Source organism: Juglans microcarpa x Juglans regia, chromosome 5D (assembly GCF_004785595.1).
Source record: "Juglans microcarpa x Juglans regia isolate MS1-56 chromosome 5D, Jm3101_v1.0, whole genome shotgun sequence".
Taxonomy (NCBI): Eukaryota; Viridiplantae; Streptophyta; class Magnoliopsida; order Fagales; family Juglandaceae; genus Juglans; species Juglans microcarpa x Juglans regia.
This window is the reverse complement of record NC_054602.1, coordinates 13,973,330-13,985,376: the sequence shown is the minus strand read 5'-3', so window position 1 is coordinate 13,985,376 and position 12,047 is coordinate 13,973,330. Positions and strand designations below refer to the sequence as shown.

The 12,047-nt window shown below is 35.9% G+C and overlaps 1 long non-coding RNA gene across 1 annotated transcript; it reads right to left on the bottom strand.

Moving 5' to 3' along the window:
- Positions 1-1,316: 1,316 nt before the first annotated feature.
- On the bottom strand, positions 1,317-11,704 carry LOC121266124. The gene is made up of 3 exons (XR_005940744.1): positions 11,673-11,704; positions 7,530-7,541; positions 1,317-1,417 (listed from the first exon to the last, which is right to left on the bottom strand). It is a non-coding gene; the product is annotated as an uncharacterized LOC121266124 (long non-coding RNA).
- Between the last annotated feature and the right edge of the window lie 343 nt (positions 11,705-12,047).

Sequence of the window (12,047 nt, the reverse complement as noted above, 5' to 3'; positions counted from 1 at the left end):
TTAATCAATTAAAGAATTAATAATAATAATCAACAATTAATTTATAAAAGAAAGATATAATGCATAATTAATTAAATTTAAAAAACATCAAATATTGTCCATACCAAAACGAAAACAAAATACAAATAAAATATATAATAAAATACCATGTCCCCAACTATATATATATATATATATATATATGCATGTAATTAAGCAGTAATTAGCTGCTGGGGGCGGAAGTGCCCCAAAATTTGGAAAACAAATCATAAAATAAAATTAATGGTTTTTATATGAGCTGCCAAACTTTATAAAGGCTCATTTAATTTGCTCTCAAATAATTATGATGAGTCTTCATGGAAGGTACGTACTGGTGCAATTCACTATAAGAAATTAGGTATTTTCCAGCGATTTTAAAATTGTTGCAAAAAAACTCACCGCAAATAAAGGTTATTTACAACGATTTCCAAGTTGCCGCTTAATTTCTGAAGAGAAGTTGGAAAATCACAGAGGAAAATGTGCAATTAATTTTTTGCGGCGATTTTTCATCGCAACAAAGTATTATTAACTATAGTGGCATTAGATTTCCGTTGATTAAAGAAAATTGCCACAATACATACTATTTACGGCGATTATTGTCGCCGTAAAAATATATGCGCCCATTTAAACTTACTAGCGGCGAATCAAAATCACCGAAAAAGCTAATAAAATTTAAAAGCCCCGCGTTATGTAATTCCCTCATTTCATTCCTTCCAGCCGTCTCCCCCCCTCTCTCTCTCTCTCTCTCTCTCTCTCTCTCTCTCTCTCTCTCTCTCTCTCTCTCTCCCCAGTCCCTCTTCTCCCTCAAGCCTCCACCGTGCACAGCCCGTCGCTAACGGCCCCTGCACGCCACCGCGACCTCACCTCAACAGCCACGCCCTCCTTCTCCTCCAGCCCCCACGCCAATCTCTTTCTGGCCTCACCTCTCTCTCTCTCTCTCTCTCTCTCTCTCGGATTTCTCTATATCGCCGTCGCCAGTCCTCCGTCGGAGCCCTTTCTCCTTTACGCCTAGCCCAGCAGCACGAGGCCCTCCCTCTCTCCCTTGCTCTTCTTACAACTCATTGCCACCAAATGAGATGGAGGTGCAGGGAGTACGGTAGATATGGTTGCTGAGTACATGCCTAATGATACTCTTGCAGAGCATTTGTTTCACTGTATGTACGGTTTCTAGCATGGGTTCTTCTTTTTTTAATTCTTGATTTATTGTTTTAGCTATGGCATGTGTATCCAAGAAGAAATTCTTATTAGTTCTTAGGTTGCTCTGATTTAGATGGTTTCCTTTGTGTTTTAAGATTTTCTTTGAATCATGGAATAACTGGCATTGACTTGAAAGTTGACATTTGATCTGCGTTTATAAGGTGGGATAGTTATTGTTTGATAAATGTTAATAATTGCATTTCTCTTCCTCTGCACCAAGGTTAATGGATTATCGTATTCTTTTGTTGGTATTATTTTTCTTGAATTTTGCATGCGGTATGCATTTGAATTGTTATTTCTTCCCTCTATCATATTGAGAAGTCGGTGAATTCCTGTTTATCTAAATTTTGGGTCCTCATGATCATGTGCATGCTTTGGTGGTATCTGAAAAAGTGATGGTTTGAAACTGTATTGAATGGAAGACTGTCATCATTTAAATGAATAAGAAAGATGTGAGAGAAATGTGGCATCTAAAGTTAGCTTACAGTTAATTGTTTTATAACGAGAGTAATGTTAGTTATAAGTTCTAAATGTAAAAGTCTTGTACAAAATTCTTGTAAAAATGTAGACTCTATAAAATAAAATAAGAAGTAAGTTTTTAACACTTTTTCATAATGAGATTCACTTTTTTATAAAGTACTTGCTTGAAGCATCCTCTAGAAATTGTATATATCATTTTTCTTATATAATATTCTTTTGTATAGCAAAAATTAAAAATGTTGCGGAGCTTTTCAGGGTCTTGGAGAGTGAGCCCATCCATCCGTGCTAATTGCTACGGTGCATCTTCTCATTGTCTTCTATTTTATGACTGGTGAGGGGGAGATCAGCTTTGCTTTTCTCTTGCTGCCTTTGTCTATCTTTATTCTCTACTTCCACTGCTTTTGTGGAAAAAACAGGCCGACGATGATGAAAAAAGAATAGCATTAAGCTCCTAATTGATTGCTTGAAATAACCATCTTCGATGTTCTTTCAAGGTTTTCATAGCACATGGACACTTTTTCGCATTCTAAGGGTCAAATACCTTATACATATTTTGTTCCTTGCTGTGAAGAAATATTCTTTTATTTATGTACTCTTATTTTAATAGCTATAAGCAGTCTTCCTTTCTTCCTTGTACTTTATGGTTGAAACTATTAATGCCATTGATCCTTTTTCTTGTTCCTCTTTTCTCAGAAAACCAAGGCTTTGATGATAAATGGCCACTCTGAAGTAAATGGTGCATAGATCTCCCAACCTATCGATGTTATGATCGATTTTTTTGAAAAAAAAAAAGTTGTCTCTTATTTTGTGGGTTTACCATTACGATGCAGGAAGTGTTCAACTTCATCCACCACCATCAGCTCAAAGGCTTGGTTCAAAATCAGCAAAGAAAGTAAGATTTGTCTTCCATTTGTCTTCGAGAGGATGTTATATTTTTTTATTAATCTTTTATTTTGTCATCAATATTTGTCACAAGTTAGATTATTGGGTTCTTATGTTTTTGTTTTAAATTTTGGTACAAGTCCCTATTTAGAATTATCGAGTTCAAATTCTCAATTAATGACTTTTTTATCCAATTGGTTTACTTTTCTTAGTGTTCTCCACACACCATGTGAATGCTCAAGAGCCCTATGAAGATTCTCAATTTCTCTCTATATACGTACACGCGCGCGTGCACATTAATGATATTTTTATAACGACTTCTCAATTTAAGTATGAAATTAGTATAATAGATTTGTGAACTTATTTGGGCAAAGTGCTCGTAGTGCATGGACGAGATCTTAACAGAAAATGATCAAATATATTCTCAAGGCACTTAAGTATTGGTGACGATATTTGTTTTCTATGCATGTAATACTTTACCCTGCAGCATTGATGAGTTCACCACTTGATAGCTACTTCATTTTTATTGTCTTTAGGCCAATGAAAATGAAGCAGGAAGTAGGAAGCTTCATCCCAATTGTGATATTCAAGCACTTGATAGGCTATTCATTTGCGTTTGGTTATTCGTTTAAGCATTTGACATGAGTCCTTTTTTTTTCCTTTTCTGTTTTTAGGTCTTACTTGTTTACCCTTCAGAAAAGGAGTTGTCTCTCAAATACAAAGATCTTCTTTCATTTTGCTTCCCTAGAGGCTTGGAGGTTGGGTGTATGCTTAATAATGATCAGTTTGTGCATTTGAAAGTTAGGAGTTATGTTTTTTTATTTTTTTTGGACATGATTTTAAGTTAGCTGCATTTTTGTGAATTTATGAATTGTGAAGTTTATTCAGTTTCCATCTAACTGACACAAGAAGAATCATCATGGAAGTTTGGAATTTGAGGTAAGTTGGTAACCTCTGGAGCATGTCCATAGAATTGCACCCTGGTTCACTAGGAATGAAAATTATTATCACGAAAGCCCTCAAATATACTATTTTTCTTTCCCTTTTTTACTAGATAGCATCTTTCAGTTGTCATTCCTTTCCTACCTTCGACTTTGTAACTTTAATAGCCCCGATTATAATTGAGGAACCATTTTTTATCAACTTGTTTCTTGTTTATAGTGCATGAACTCCTTAAACAAAGTGATCTCTCCTTTGTATTCCGGTTACTGGTGAGCTACTGATGTTATTATGTCTTGTTGCTTTCATTTGTTTGTATTAGTACCATTTGGCCTGAACAAGACTTCTGAAGCTTTGTTACCATTCAAAATCTGATGTTTGGCCCATACATGGATGTTTCTTGGGATGGCGGTGAAGTTCTTGATACCTTAAATTGCAGTTAAATAATTATTTGAATGAATGTTACACATCCTAAATAGGATAATACTGATGTGAGATTTTGATCGATGGTTTTAATGTCATAATATTGTTCTGTTGTATTATAATGCGGTTCTCATTTGTGAGCTTTCTATATTTGATTGGCTTCCATATTTGTTTATGTTCGGTTAATGGGATTGTTTGCTGTAGAACTTGGATAGTTTTAATGACATTGATAAGTCTAGTGTACCAGTCTCATGTTTATGAGTTCCACAAGTAGTAAACTCAGATGGCCATTTGTACAGAGGAAATTGTTGTCCACAGAATTTTGAAAGATGATTAACTGGTGACCCTTTTTCAAAATCACCATTTTTAGTGCAACTTTTTGCTATTCTCTATTAATCCTTTACACATGAAACTGCCGTGTGATCTTTAGCTTAAACAGATTGAGTTGAATGAGCTTTATCATTGGGTTCCTTTGGTAGATTCAAACCTTGTTTATGCTTTAGAAATGTGTGTGCATTATTTGCCATGCTTTTATGCATATACCTTGAAAAGGTCTTTGTCCCACTGCCATTTCCCTTTTTTGTATTAATTGCGACACCCAGCCCGGAAGTTCTGCTGGTCTTTAGTTGGTAACGATTATTTGCTTTTTTTGTGGCATGGTAACGCATGGGCCAGACTCGTCGTTTGGCTTCAGATTGTTTCATGTGCATCTAAGGTTGTCTCGTATGCTAATTTTGTAGGCATTCAGAAATGAAGTTTTCCAGAGTTTCTAGAGTAACGTTGCTCAACCTCGTAGGCATCTATGATGCACCCAGTTGCTAAAGAGTTTAGAAATATAGTTACTCATTGGTTGACTAGTTATATGTGATGAGCAATTTATGGTATTTCCTTTTAGATAATATAACATTTCGGCATCTTGGGCTTAGCGTCTTGGGCTTTGGGTCGAGTTGCACCATTCTAGCTCTGCTTATGTATTACTTTGCTGATACGAGGATTTTATACTTCTATCTAGTCTTGTGCTCTATTTGTGACGTTGCAATGAGAAGGACATGGCAAATCAAATCTAGGGTCCAAATTCTAAGAGCGTCTAGGGTCAAATCTTTAAATCATGAGATATTAAATTTTAGTTTGGTTTAGGTTAATGTGGAAGAGCTCGTGCTAGATATTCATCTTTCACTCATTTGTTTCATTGGTCTGACTTGCTTGTTTCCTTGTTGGGATTATAGTGTTTATTGTAGTGATTATAGTGTTTGTTCATTATCCAATGTTAATGCTCTGAGTGTGTATTAATTGACAAGAAAAGATAAATGATTCTCATTATCTTGTATGGGCTTGAACTTTGTTGGAGGCTGCAGTAGTTGGAAGTTTTGACACTACAATCTGATTTATAGGTAGTGATTTCTTTGTGTGTGGAAATTGGGGAGTTGATTGGGTTGATATAGAGTTTTGGGAGTAAATAGTGGTTATATTTGTATTTATGTTTATGCTTTACAGGAAAAGCACGTTTGCCATGTTTAAACATGCAATGTTAGCCTACTGAACATGGAAAAACTAGCATCACTTTCGGCTCGCCTTTGGCTGTGTATAATTTAGACTTGTGCTTCTACTGAATCTAATTTACCATATTGTTTTAGTGAATATATGACATGTGTTATGAAAGCCCTTGAACTGGAGGATACAGTAAAAAATTACGAACGTCGTACTTCAATTGGATGGTTTCTTTATTGAGTCCGTCTCAATATATGTTTCAGGTTGTTTATTCATGACCTTAGACATTTATATCCATTGTTTCAGGAAGTATATTTCAAGACTTAGACCTACTAAAGCTGGCAAAATAGGGCCCCTCATTAATGAATTATTTGTTATTTGGCTTGATTTCTTACATATTATTTTTTACAACTCATATATTTTATTTGTTTGGTGACACTTGTGATCATTTGTAAGTTAGGTTTTGTGCTTCCCACTTGTGCAATTGCTTTTTTGAGCAAGAACATACAATTTGGATGTGTATAATATTTTTTGTAGATTTTTTTTTTTTATGCATTTTCTTTTCCCTGAAAAACCTTTTCTGGAGAGTAAAATTCGCCGGAAATAATTTTTGTCAATTTTCTAGAAAACCTATTTTGTCGATTAGCTTATTTGCGGCGATTATATTTCACCGCAAATAATCTTTTCCAACGACAATTAACTGCTGGAAAGGCATAATTGTGACGATAATTCAAGGTTGCTGGATAAATATTGAGTCATTTGCGGTAATTTTTTAACTTTTTTCGACGATATGTATCGCCGCAATTGGTTTTTCTCAATGATTTAATAGTTAACGGAAAGGCTATTTCTGTCAATTTTTTGGACAGTTACGTCGGACAAAAATTGTCAAAAATAGTAGTTTTTTGCGACGATTTTTGTCTATTGATTAAATTGATCAGAAAAGACACTTTAATTTCGTCAAACATGCAGCGAATTAGAAATTGCCAAAAATGATAAAATGCAACGATTGTTAGAGTTATTTGTGACGATTTTGAGCGCTGAAAAATACCTGATTTAAGAGTAATACTAGATTTAATTATTAAATGTGTAAGCGTCGCTCATTCATTTTAAAAAAGACTACTGGAGTCCACTATTAACATAATAATTTTTTATCAAAAATTCTATGTACGGTTACTTTTACGTACTCTTTATGCACTCTACTAATGTGATTGGTTGTATCACTTTTTTAATATAAAATAATTGTTTTGACCAATCACATCAGTAGAATGCACATAAAAGAGTAGGCAAGAGTGATAGTATGAAACAAAACTCATTTTTTATTTATTTATTTTTTCAATAAAAGTACGTAGTACTCTATTATTATAAATATCATTTCTTATCTTATAATACTTATATAAATTTTAGGGTATTAAAATGGAGAGAGAAATACCACATTAATTAGGTTCCACATAATTAATGATATATATATATATGATAAAATATCAGTTATGGAATCCTCATCCCCAACATGAATGATGTCGACCATAAGAGAGTGGAAAAAATTTATAGCACATTAATTAGGTCCCACATAATTAATGTTCCTGGTCTTCAACGATGTTTCCTTGTCAAACTACGAAATCGATGAACTGTTGCACTTTAGCGTCAGATGTAGAACGTTGGAGATTAAGCATAAATTTATCCACTGGGTAACACTAATCTACAATTTCACAATCCCCAGTAACCACAATCATAATATTCAATTAATTACAAAAATCTCAATAATTCATTACAAATTAAAAACCCATCTACCAAACAAAACTTCTCTAATCATCAATAGTACCCTTAGGTACTCGATTTTTCTATCTTTAGCTAGTACAATCACTATTCCTGATCCCCAGCTGAACCATCAACATCATCTGAAAATATTATGAAATTAAGAGGGTGAGTTATCAACAACTCAATAAGCAAAGAACATATACTAGTATGTAAATATGAGCCTCTTTAGAGAGTTCAGAATGTAGAAACAAAACATTTCAGTTTCAATATGCAGATCTCAAAACATGTTATCAGAAAATCAAAGCGACATTTCAAACTGTTCATATTCAAAAACCCTTTGACATAACATGACTGAACATCTACATTTTATCATATCATTTCATACCATATCGTATCATATCATATCATATCATCAAATCATATCATATACCATATTTAACCCCCGTGGTAGGATTGTGCTATCCCCGGTGGCCAAACTAGGTAGTATCAAAATGTGAAACTTTCCCTTATTCATTTTCAGATCCCCGAGTGTGCATACAGGAAAGAACAAGCAGATAAACCACTTTGTTTCCAAAGTGGGTGCACTCATATCAGAGATGTTGGTACCAACCATATAACAGAATCTGAACCATCGTATTAGAACTAGAAACAGAATCATATACAAAATCAAAATAAAATCAGAAAGTCATGCCAAACGAACGATACATTCCACCAATAAGACTCTCTCAAATCCCGGTACATTTTGGTGCTCCCTGAATGAAGTGTGTAAAATGAAAGATGTGCTTCCTTGAGAATTACCCTTTTTAGTTCATCATTAGTAGGCACGCACAATCTACCTCTGAACCTCAACTTTCCATCCTCAGAAATGATGAAATCAGATTTATTACCTTGGCTGACGTCTTCTACTAGCTTCACTAACCCCGAATCCTCTTTCTGGGCTCCTTTAGTTCTATCTACCAAAGCTAGTTAAACAATCAAACTGGCTATAAAAGTCTGTTGATTACTGGTGATAACCACAATACATGCTCTTTCTAAATCCATTAACAACCGGTGTTGGGTGATAAGAGTTGCAACTATTGGTCTCATTGACTTCCTACTTAGTGCATCGAGTACAACATTAGCTTTGCCTGGGTAATAGTTGATGGTGCAATCATAATCCTTGATCAACTCAAGCAATCTCCACTACCTATGTTTAATTCCTTCTGGGTGAAGAAATATCTCAAACTCTTGTGATCCATATAGACTTTGCACTTTTCTCCAAACAGATAATGTCTCCAAATCTTAAGTGCAAAAATGACTGCTGCCAACTCTAGATCATGCATGGGGTAATTTTGTTTATATGACTTCAGTTGTCGTAAAGCATATGCTATGAATCTCTCGTGTTGCATTAATACACACTCCAAACCCAATCTCGATACATTACTATAAACCACAAATCCTCCCCTGGCAATGGGAACCGTTGAAACGAGGGTTGTCACTAGCCTTTGTTTCAACTCATAGAAGCTTTCTTTCACATTTCGTTGTTCACTCAAACTTGTTATTCCTCCTAGTGAGGGCAGTGAGAGGAACTGTTCTTTTGGATAAAACAATCAATGAATTGACAGTAATATCCCGTCAATCCTAAAAAAACTTCTAACCTCGTGCACATTCTTCGACGCTAACCAATTAACTATTGCTTTCACTTTCCCCGGGTCTAATGAAATGCCATCTTTTGAAATTGCATGCCCCAAAAATGCTATTGACTCTAGCCAAAATTCACACTTCTTCAACTTAGCAAACAACTTCTTATCCTTGAGTTTCCTGAGTACCAATCTCAAATATTCTTCATGCTCAGTCTTGTTCTTGGAGTATATCAGTATATCAAAAGTCATGGAACACTCTGTTCATCAAGTTCATGAATACCGTTGGGACACTAGTCAAGCCAAAATGCATGACTAGAAACTCATAACGGTCGTATCAGTCCTGAAAGGTTTCTTAGGTACGTCCTCTTCCCTGATTTTCAATTGATGATATCCTGACCGAATATTGATTTTTGAGAATACTTGTGCGCCCTGGAGTTAATCTAATAGATCCTCTATGCGTGGGTGGGAGTGGATATTTATTCTTTATAGTCACTCGGTTAAGTTCCCTATAGACAATGCACATTCTCATCGTCACATCCTTCTTTTTCACAAATAAAATTGGGGCTCCCCACAGTAATAAAAACCCTTGTCTAATAAGTCTTGCAATTGTTATTTGAGTTCTGCGTGCTCTGAAGGAGCCATTCGATAAGAAGCCTTAGAAAGAGGTGTCGTGCCCAGAACTAAGTCAATAGCAAACTTCACCTCCCGTTCAGGTGGTAATCCTGACAAGTCTTCAGGGAATACCTCTAGATATTCCCTCATGATAGGGATCTCCTCTAACTTCAACTCTTCCTTTGGTGCATCCACCAAACAGGCTAGGAATCCTTGACAACCTTCACGCAACAGCTTTCCAACCTAAATAGCATATATAATTGGTGGGTGCAATCGCACTTTCAAACCCACAAATCGAAATTCATCTCCTTCAGGAGGTCTAAATACCACTTCCTTTTTTTAATAAAAAAAAACCAATACTAGCGTGGTGGGAAGCCAACCAGTTCATACCTAATATTACATCAAACTCGAGCATGTGGAATACTATTACGTTAGCTGGCATTATTCTCCCTTCAAGGGATAATGGGCACCCTTGTAGAACCTCCTCACAGATTATAGAATTTCTTGTTGGGGTCAAGACAACTAACTTGTACTTCAGCTTTTTAGTTTCTAAAGTGCAAAACTTAGAATAGTCCATAGAAAAAAAAAATGAATTACGTAGCTCCAAAATCAAACAATACAGTAGTGTTGTTGGAAAACAAAAAACAAGGTAAGGGTACCTTTGATCACGTTCAACATGATCCATGAATTAAATAGCCATTGATTTAACATCGGACATCATGTTAATTTCTAAGAGCAAATGAAAGAAGTCATCCCTATGATCACGTCATTTCTATTCTCAGCCTCTCCAGGCATCAGTAAAAAAACCCATGCAGGCGTAGTTGTGCGCTGATTGTTACCTCGCGTTGTCCCTTTGGCCTTGGGTGGTGGTGGTTTGGCGGTCCTATTGATGTCCATTTGCAACGGGCTGTCCCTGATTTAGTGACCTGGCTTGCCACAACGGAAACATAGTCATGCCTTCTTCCTGTACTCTCCAGGGTGTACTCGGTTGCATGTCCTACACTGATATGCTTGTTGGTTGCATTGAACCGGCTTCTTACCAGAGCTACTGCCTTCATTCCTACTTTTCCATGGGCCTTGGTCCATGCCAAAATAAGACCCTAATGGAGTAGTCATCTTCCTCTGATCTTGCAACACAACACTTCTTTGGAGGCTTTGTTCGAATACCGTGGCCTTATTCACTAACTCCGAGAAACTTCAGATCTGAAAGCCCACCACTCGTTCATAAATCTTATCGTTCAGCCCCTGCTTGAACTTCCGAGCCTTCATCTCCTTATCAAGGATCAGTTATGTGGCAAATCATGACAGCTTAGTAAATCTAGTCACGTACTGGTGCACTGTCATAGCTCCCTGCACCAAACTGATAAACTCCATGGCCCAATCGTCTCTGACCGAGCTTGGGAAGAAGCGTTCCAGAAAAATTTGCTTGAATTGGGGCCAATTGACTACTTCTATCCCTTCAGCTTCTCTAATAGTTCTCTCATAAATCCACCATCTTTTTCCCTCTCTTGTCAACTTGAAGGCAGAGAACAACACCTTTTGTTCGTTAGTACAATTTAGGACACAAAACATTTCCTCAATATCCTAAAAAAAGTCCTCTGCTAAAGTCGGGTCGGCCAGCTCATCAAAAGTGGGTGGGTGCATCCAATTAACCTACTCTATGGTACATCCACCCTCGTCACTTGTTGCATTCAAGTCTGCAATGTTTCATACACGGCAACAAGCTGCCATCCTAGAAAATCCACACTTGATTAAACGTTTCACATGATTATTCAAAAATAATAATGGTAACAATAATTTAAACATAATTGTACTATTAAAAAATGAATATATACAACAGTTTGGGCAATTCTTGATCAAAATCTATACCTCATAATCGATCAGTTCATACTTTAGAGTTTATCAATTCTGAAGCCTAGTATTCTTCAAGATTATGTACAGCTATAACATTAGAACCCACCTAATACCTTAAATATCATGAAAACAGTTCTCCAATATTTCACAAAACCAAGTCCTCATATATCATATAACTTAATCTCTAAAATTTGCAATTTCTGAAACTATAAGTAGTAATGTAATCGTTTCCTCCAAATCAAAAAATCACTTCCTAAAACCACAGATATCCAACACTTCATACGATATAGTCTGCAAAACCTCAAACATGGCTTTGATACCAACTGTAATGCCACAATAGAAGGCCCAAACTATATGGCCTATACTCCAAAAGGACTAGTCAATAATACTAAAGATGAAAACCGAAGGTATCGGTGCAATTTTGGTCCAAAACTTGTAACGCCTGTCCTTTGGTGAGACTTTTTATAAAATGATTTTAGAAAGGACGACGGGAATTACCGTTCGATTTAAAAATTTTTGCTTCCATACCTAGGGTGCAAGACTCTACATGTATAAAATAAAATGTGTTTTGATAATAAAATAGGTTTACAGCAGAAAACATCAATTTTAACAATAAAATGCCTCTCTTATAATTAACACTCATGCCTAGACTTCCGTGCTCTTCCCCATGGGTCGTGTCCTTCTTGACCATTCGGTTCCTGTGGGAGGAGGGACATACATAAAAACTAAAATGAGTCGATGACTCGTAAGCATTACTTCATACAGTTAAAATATAAC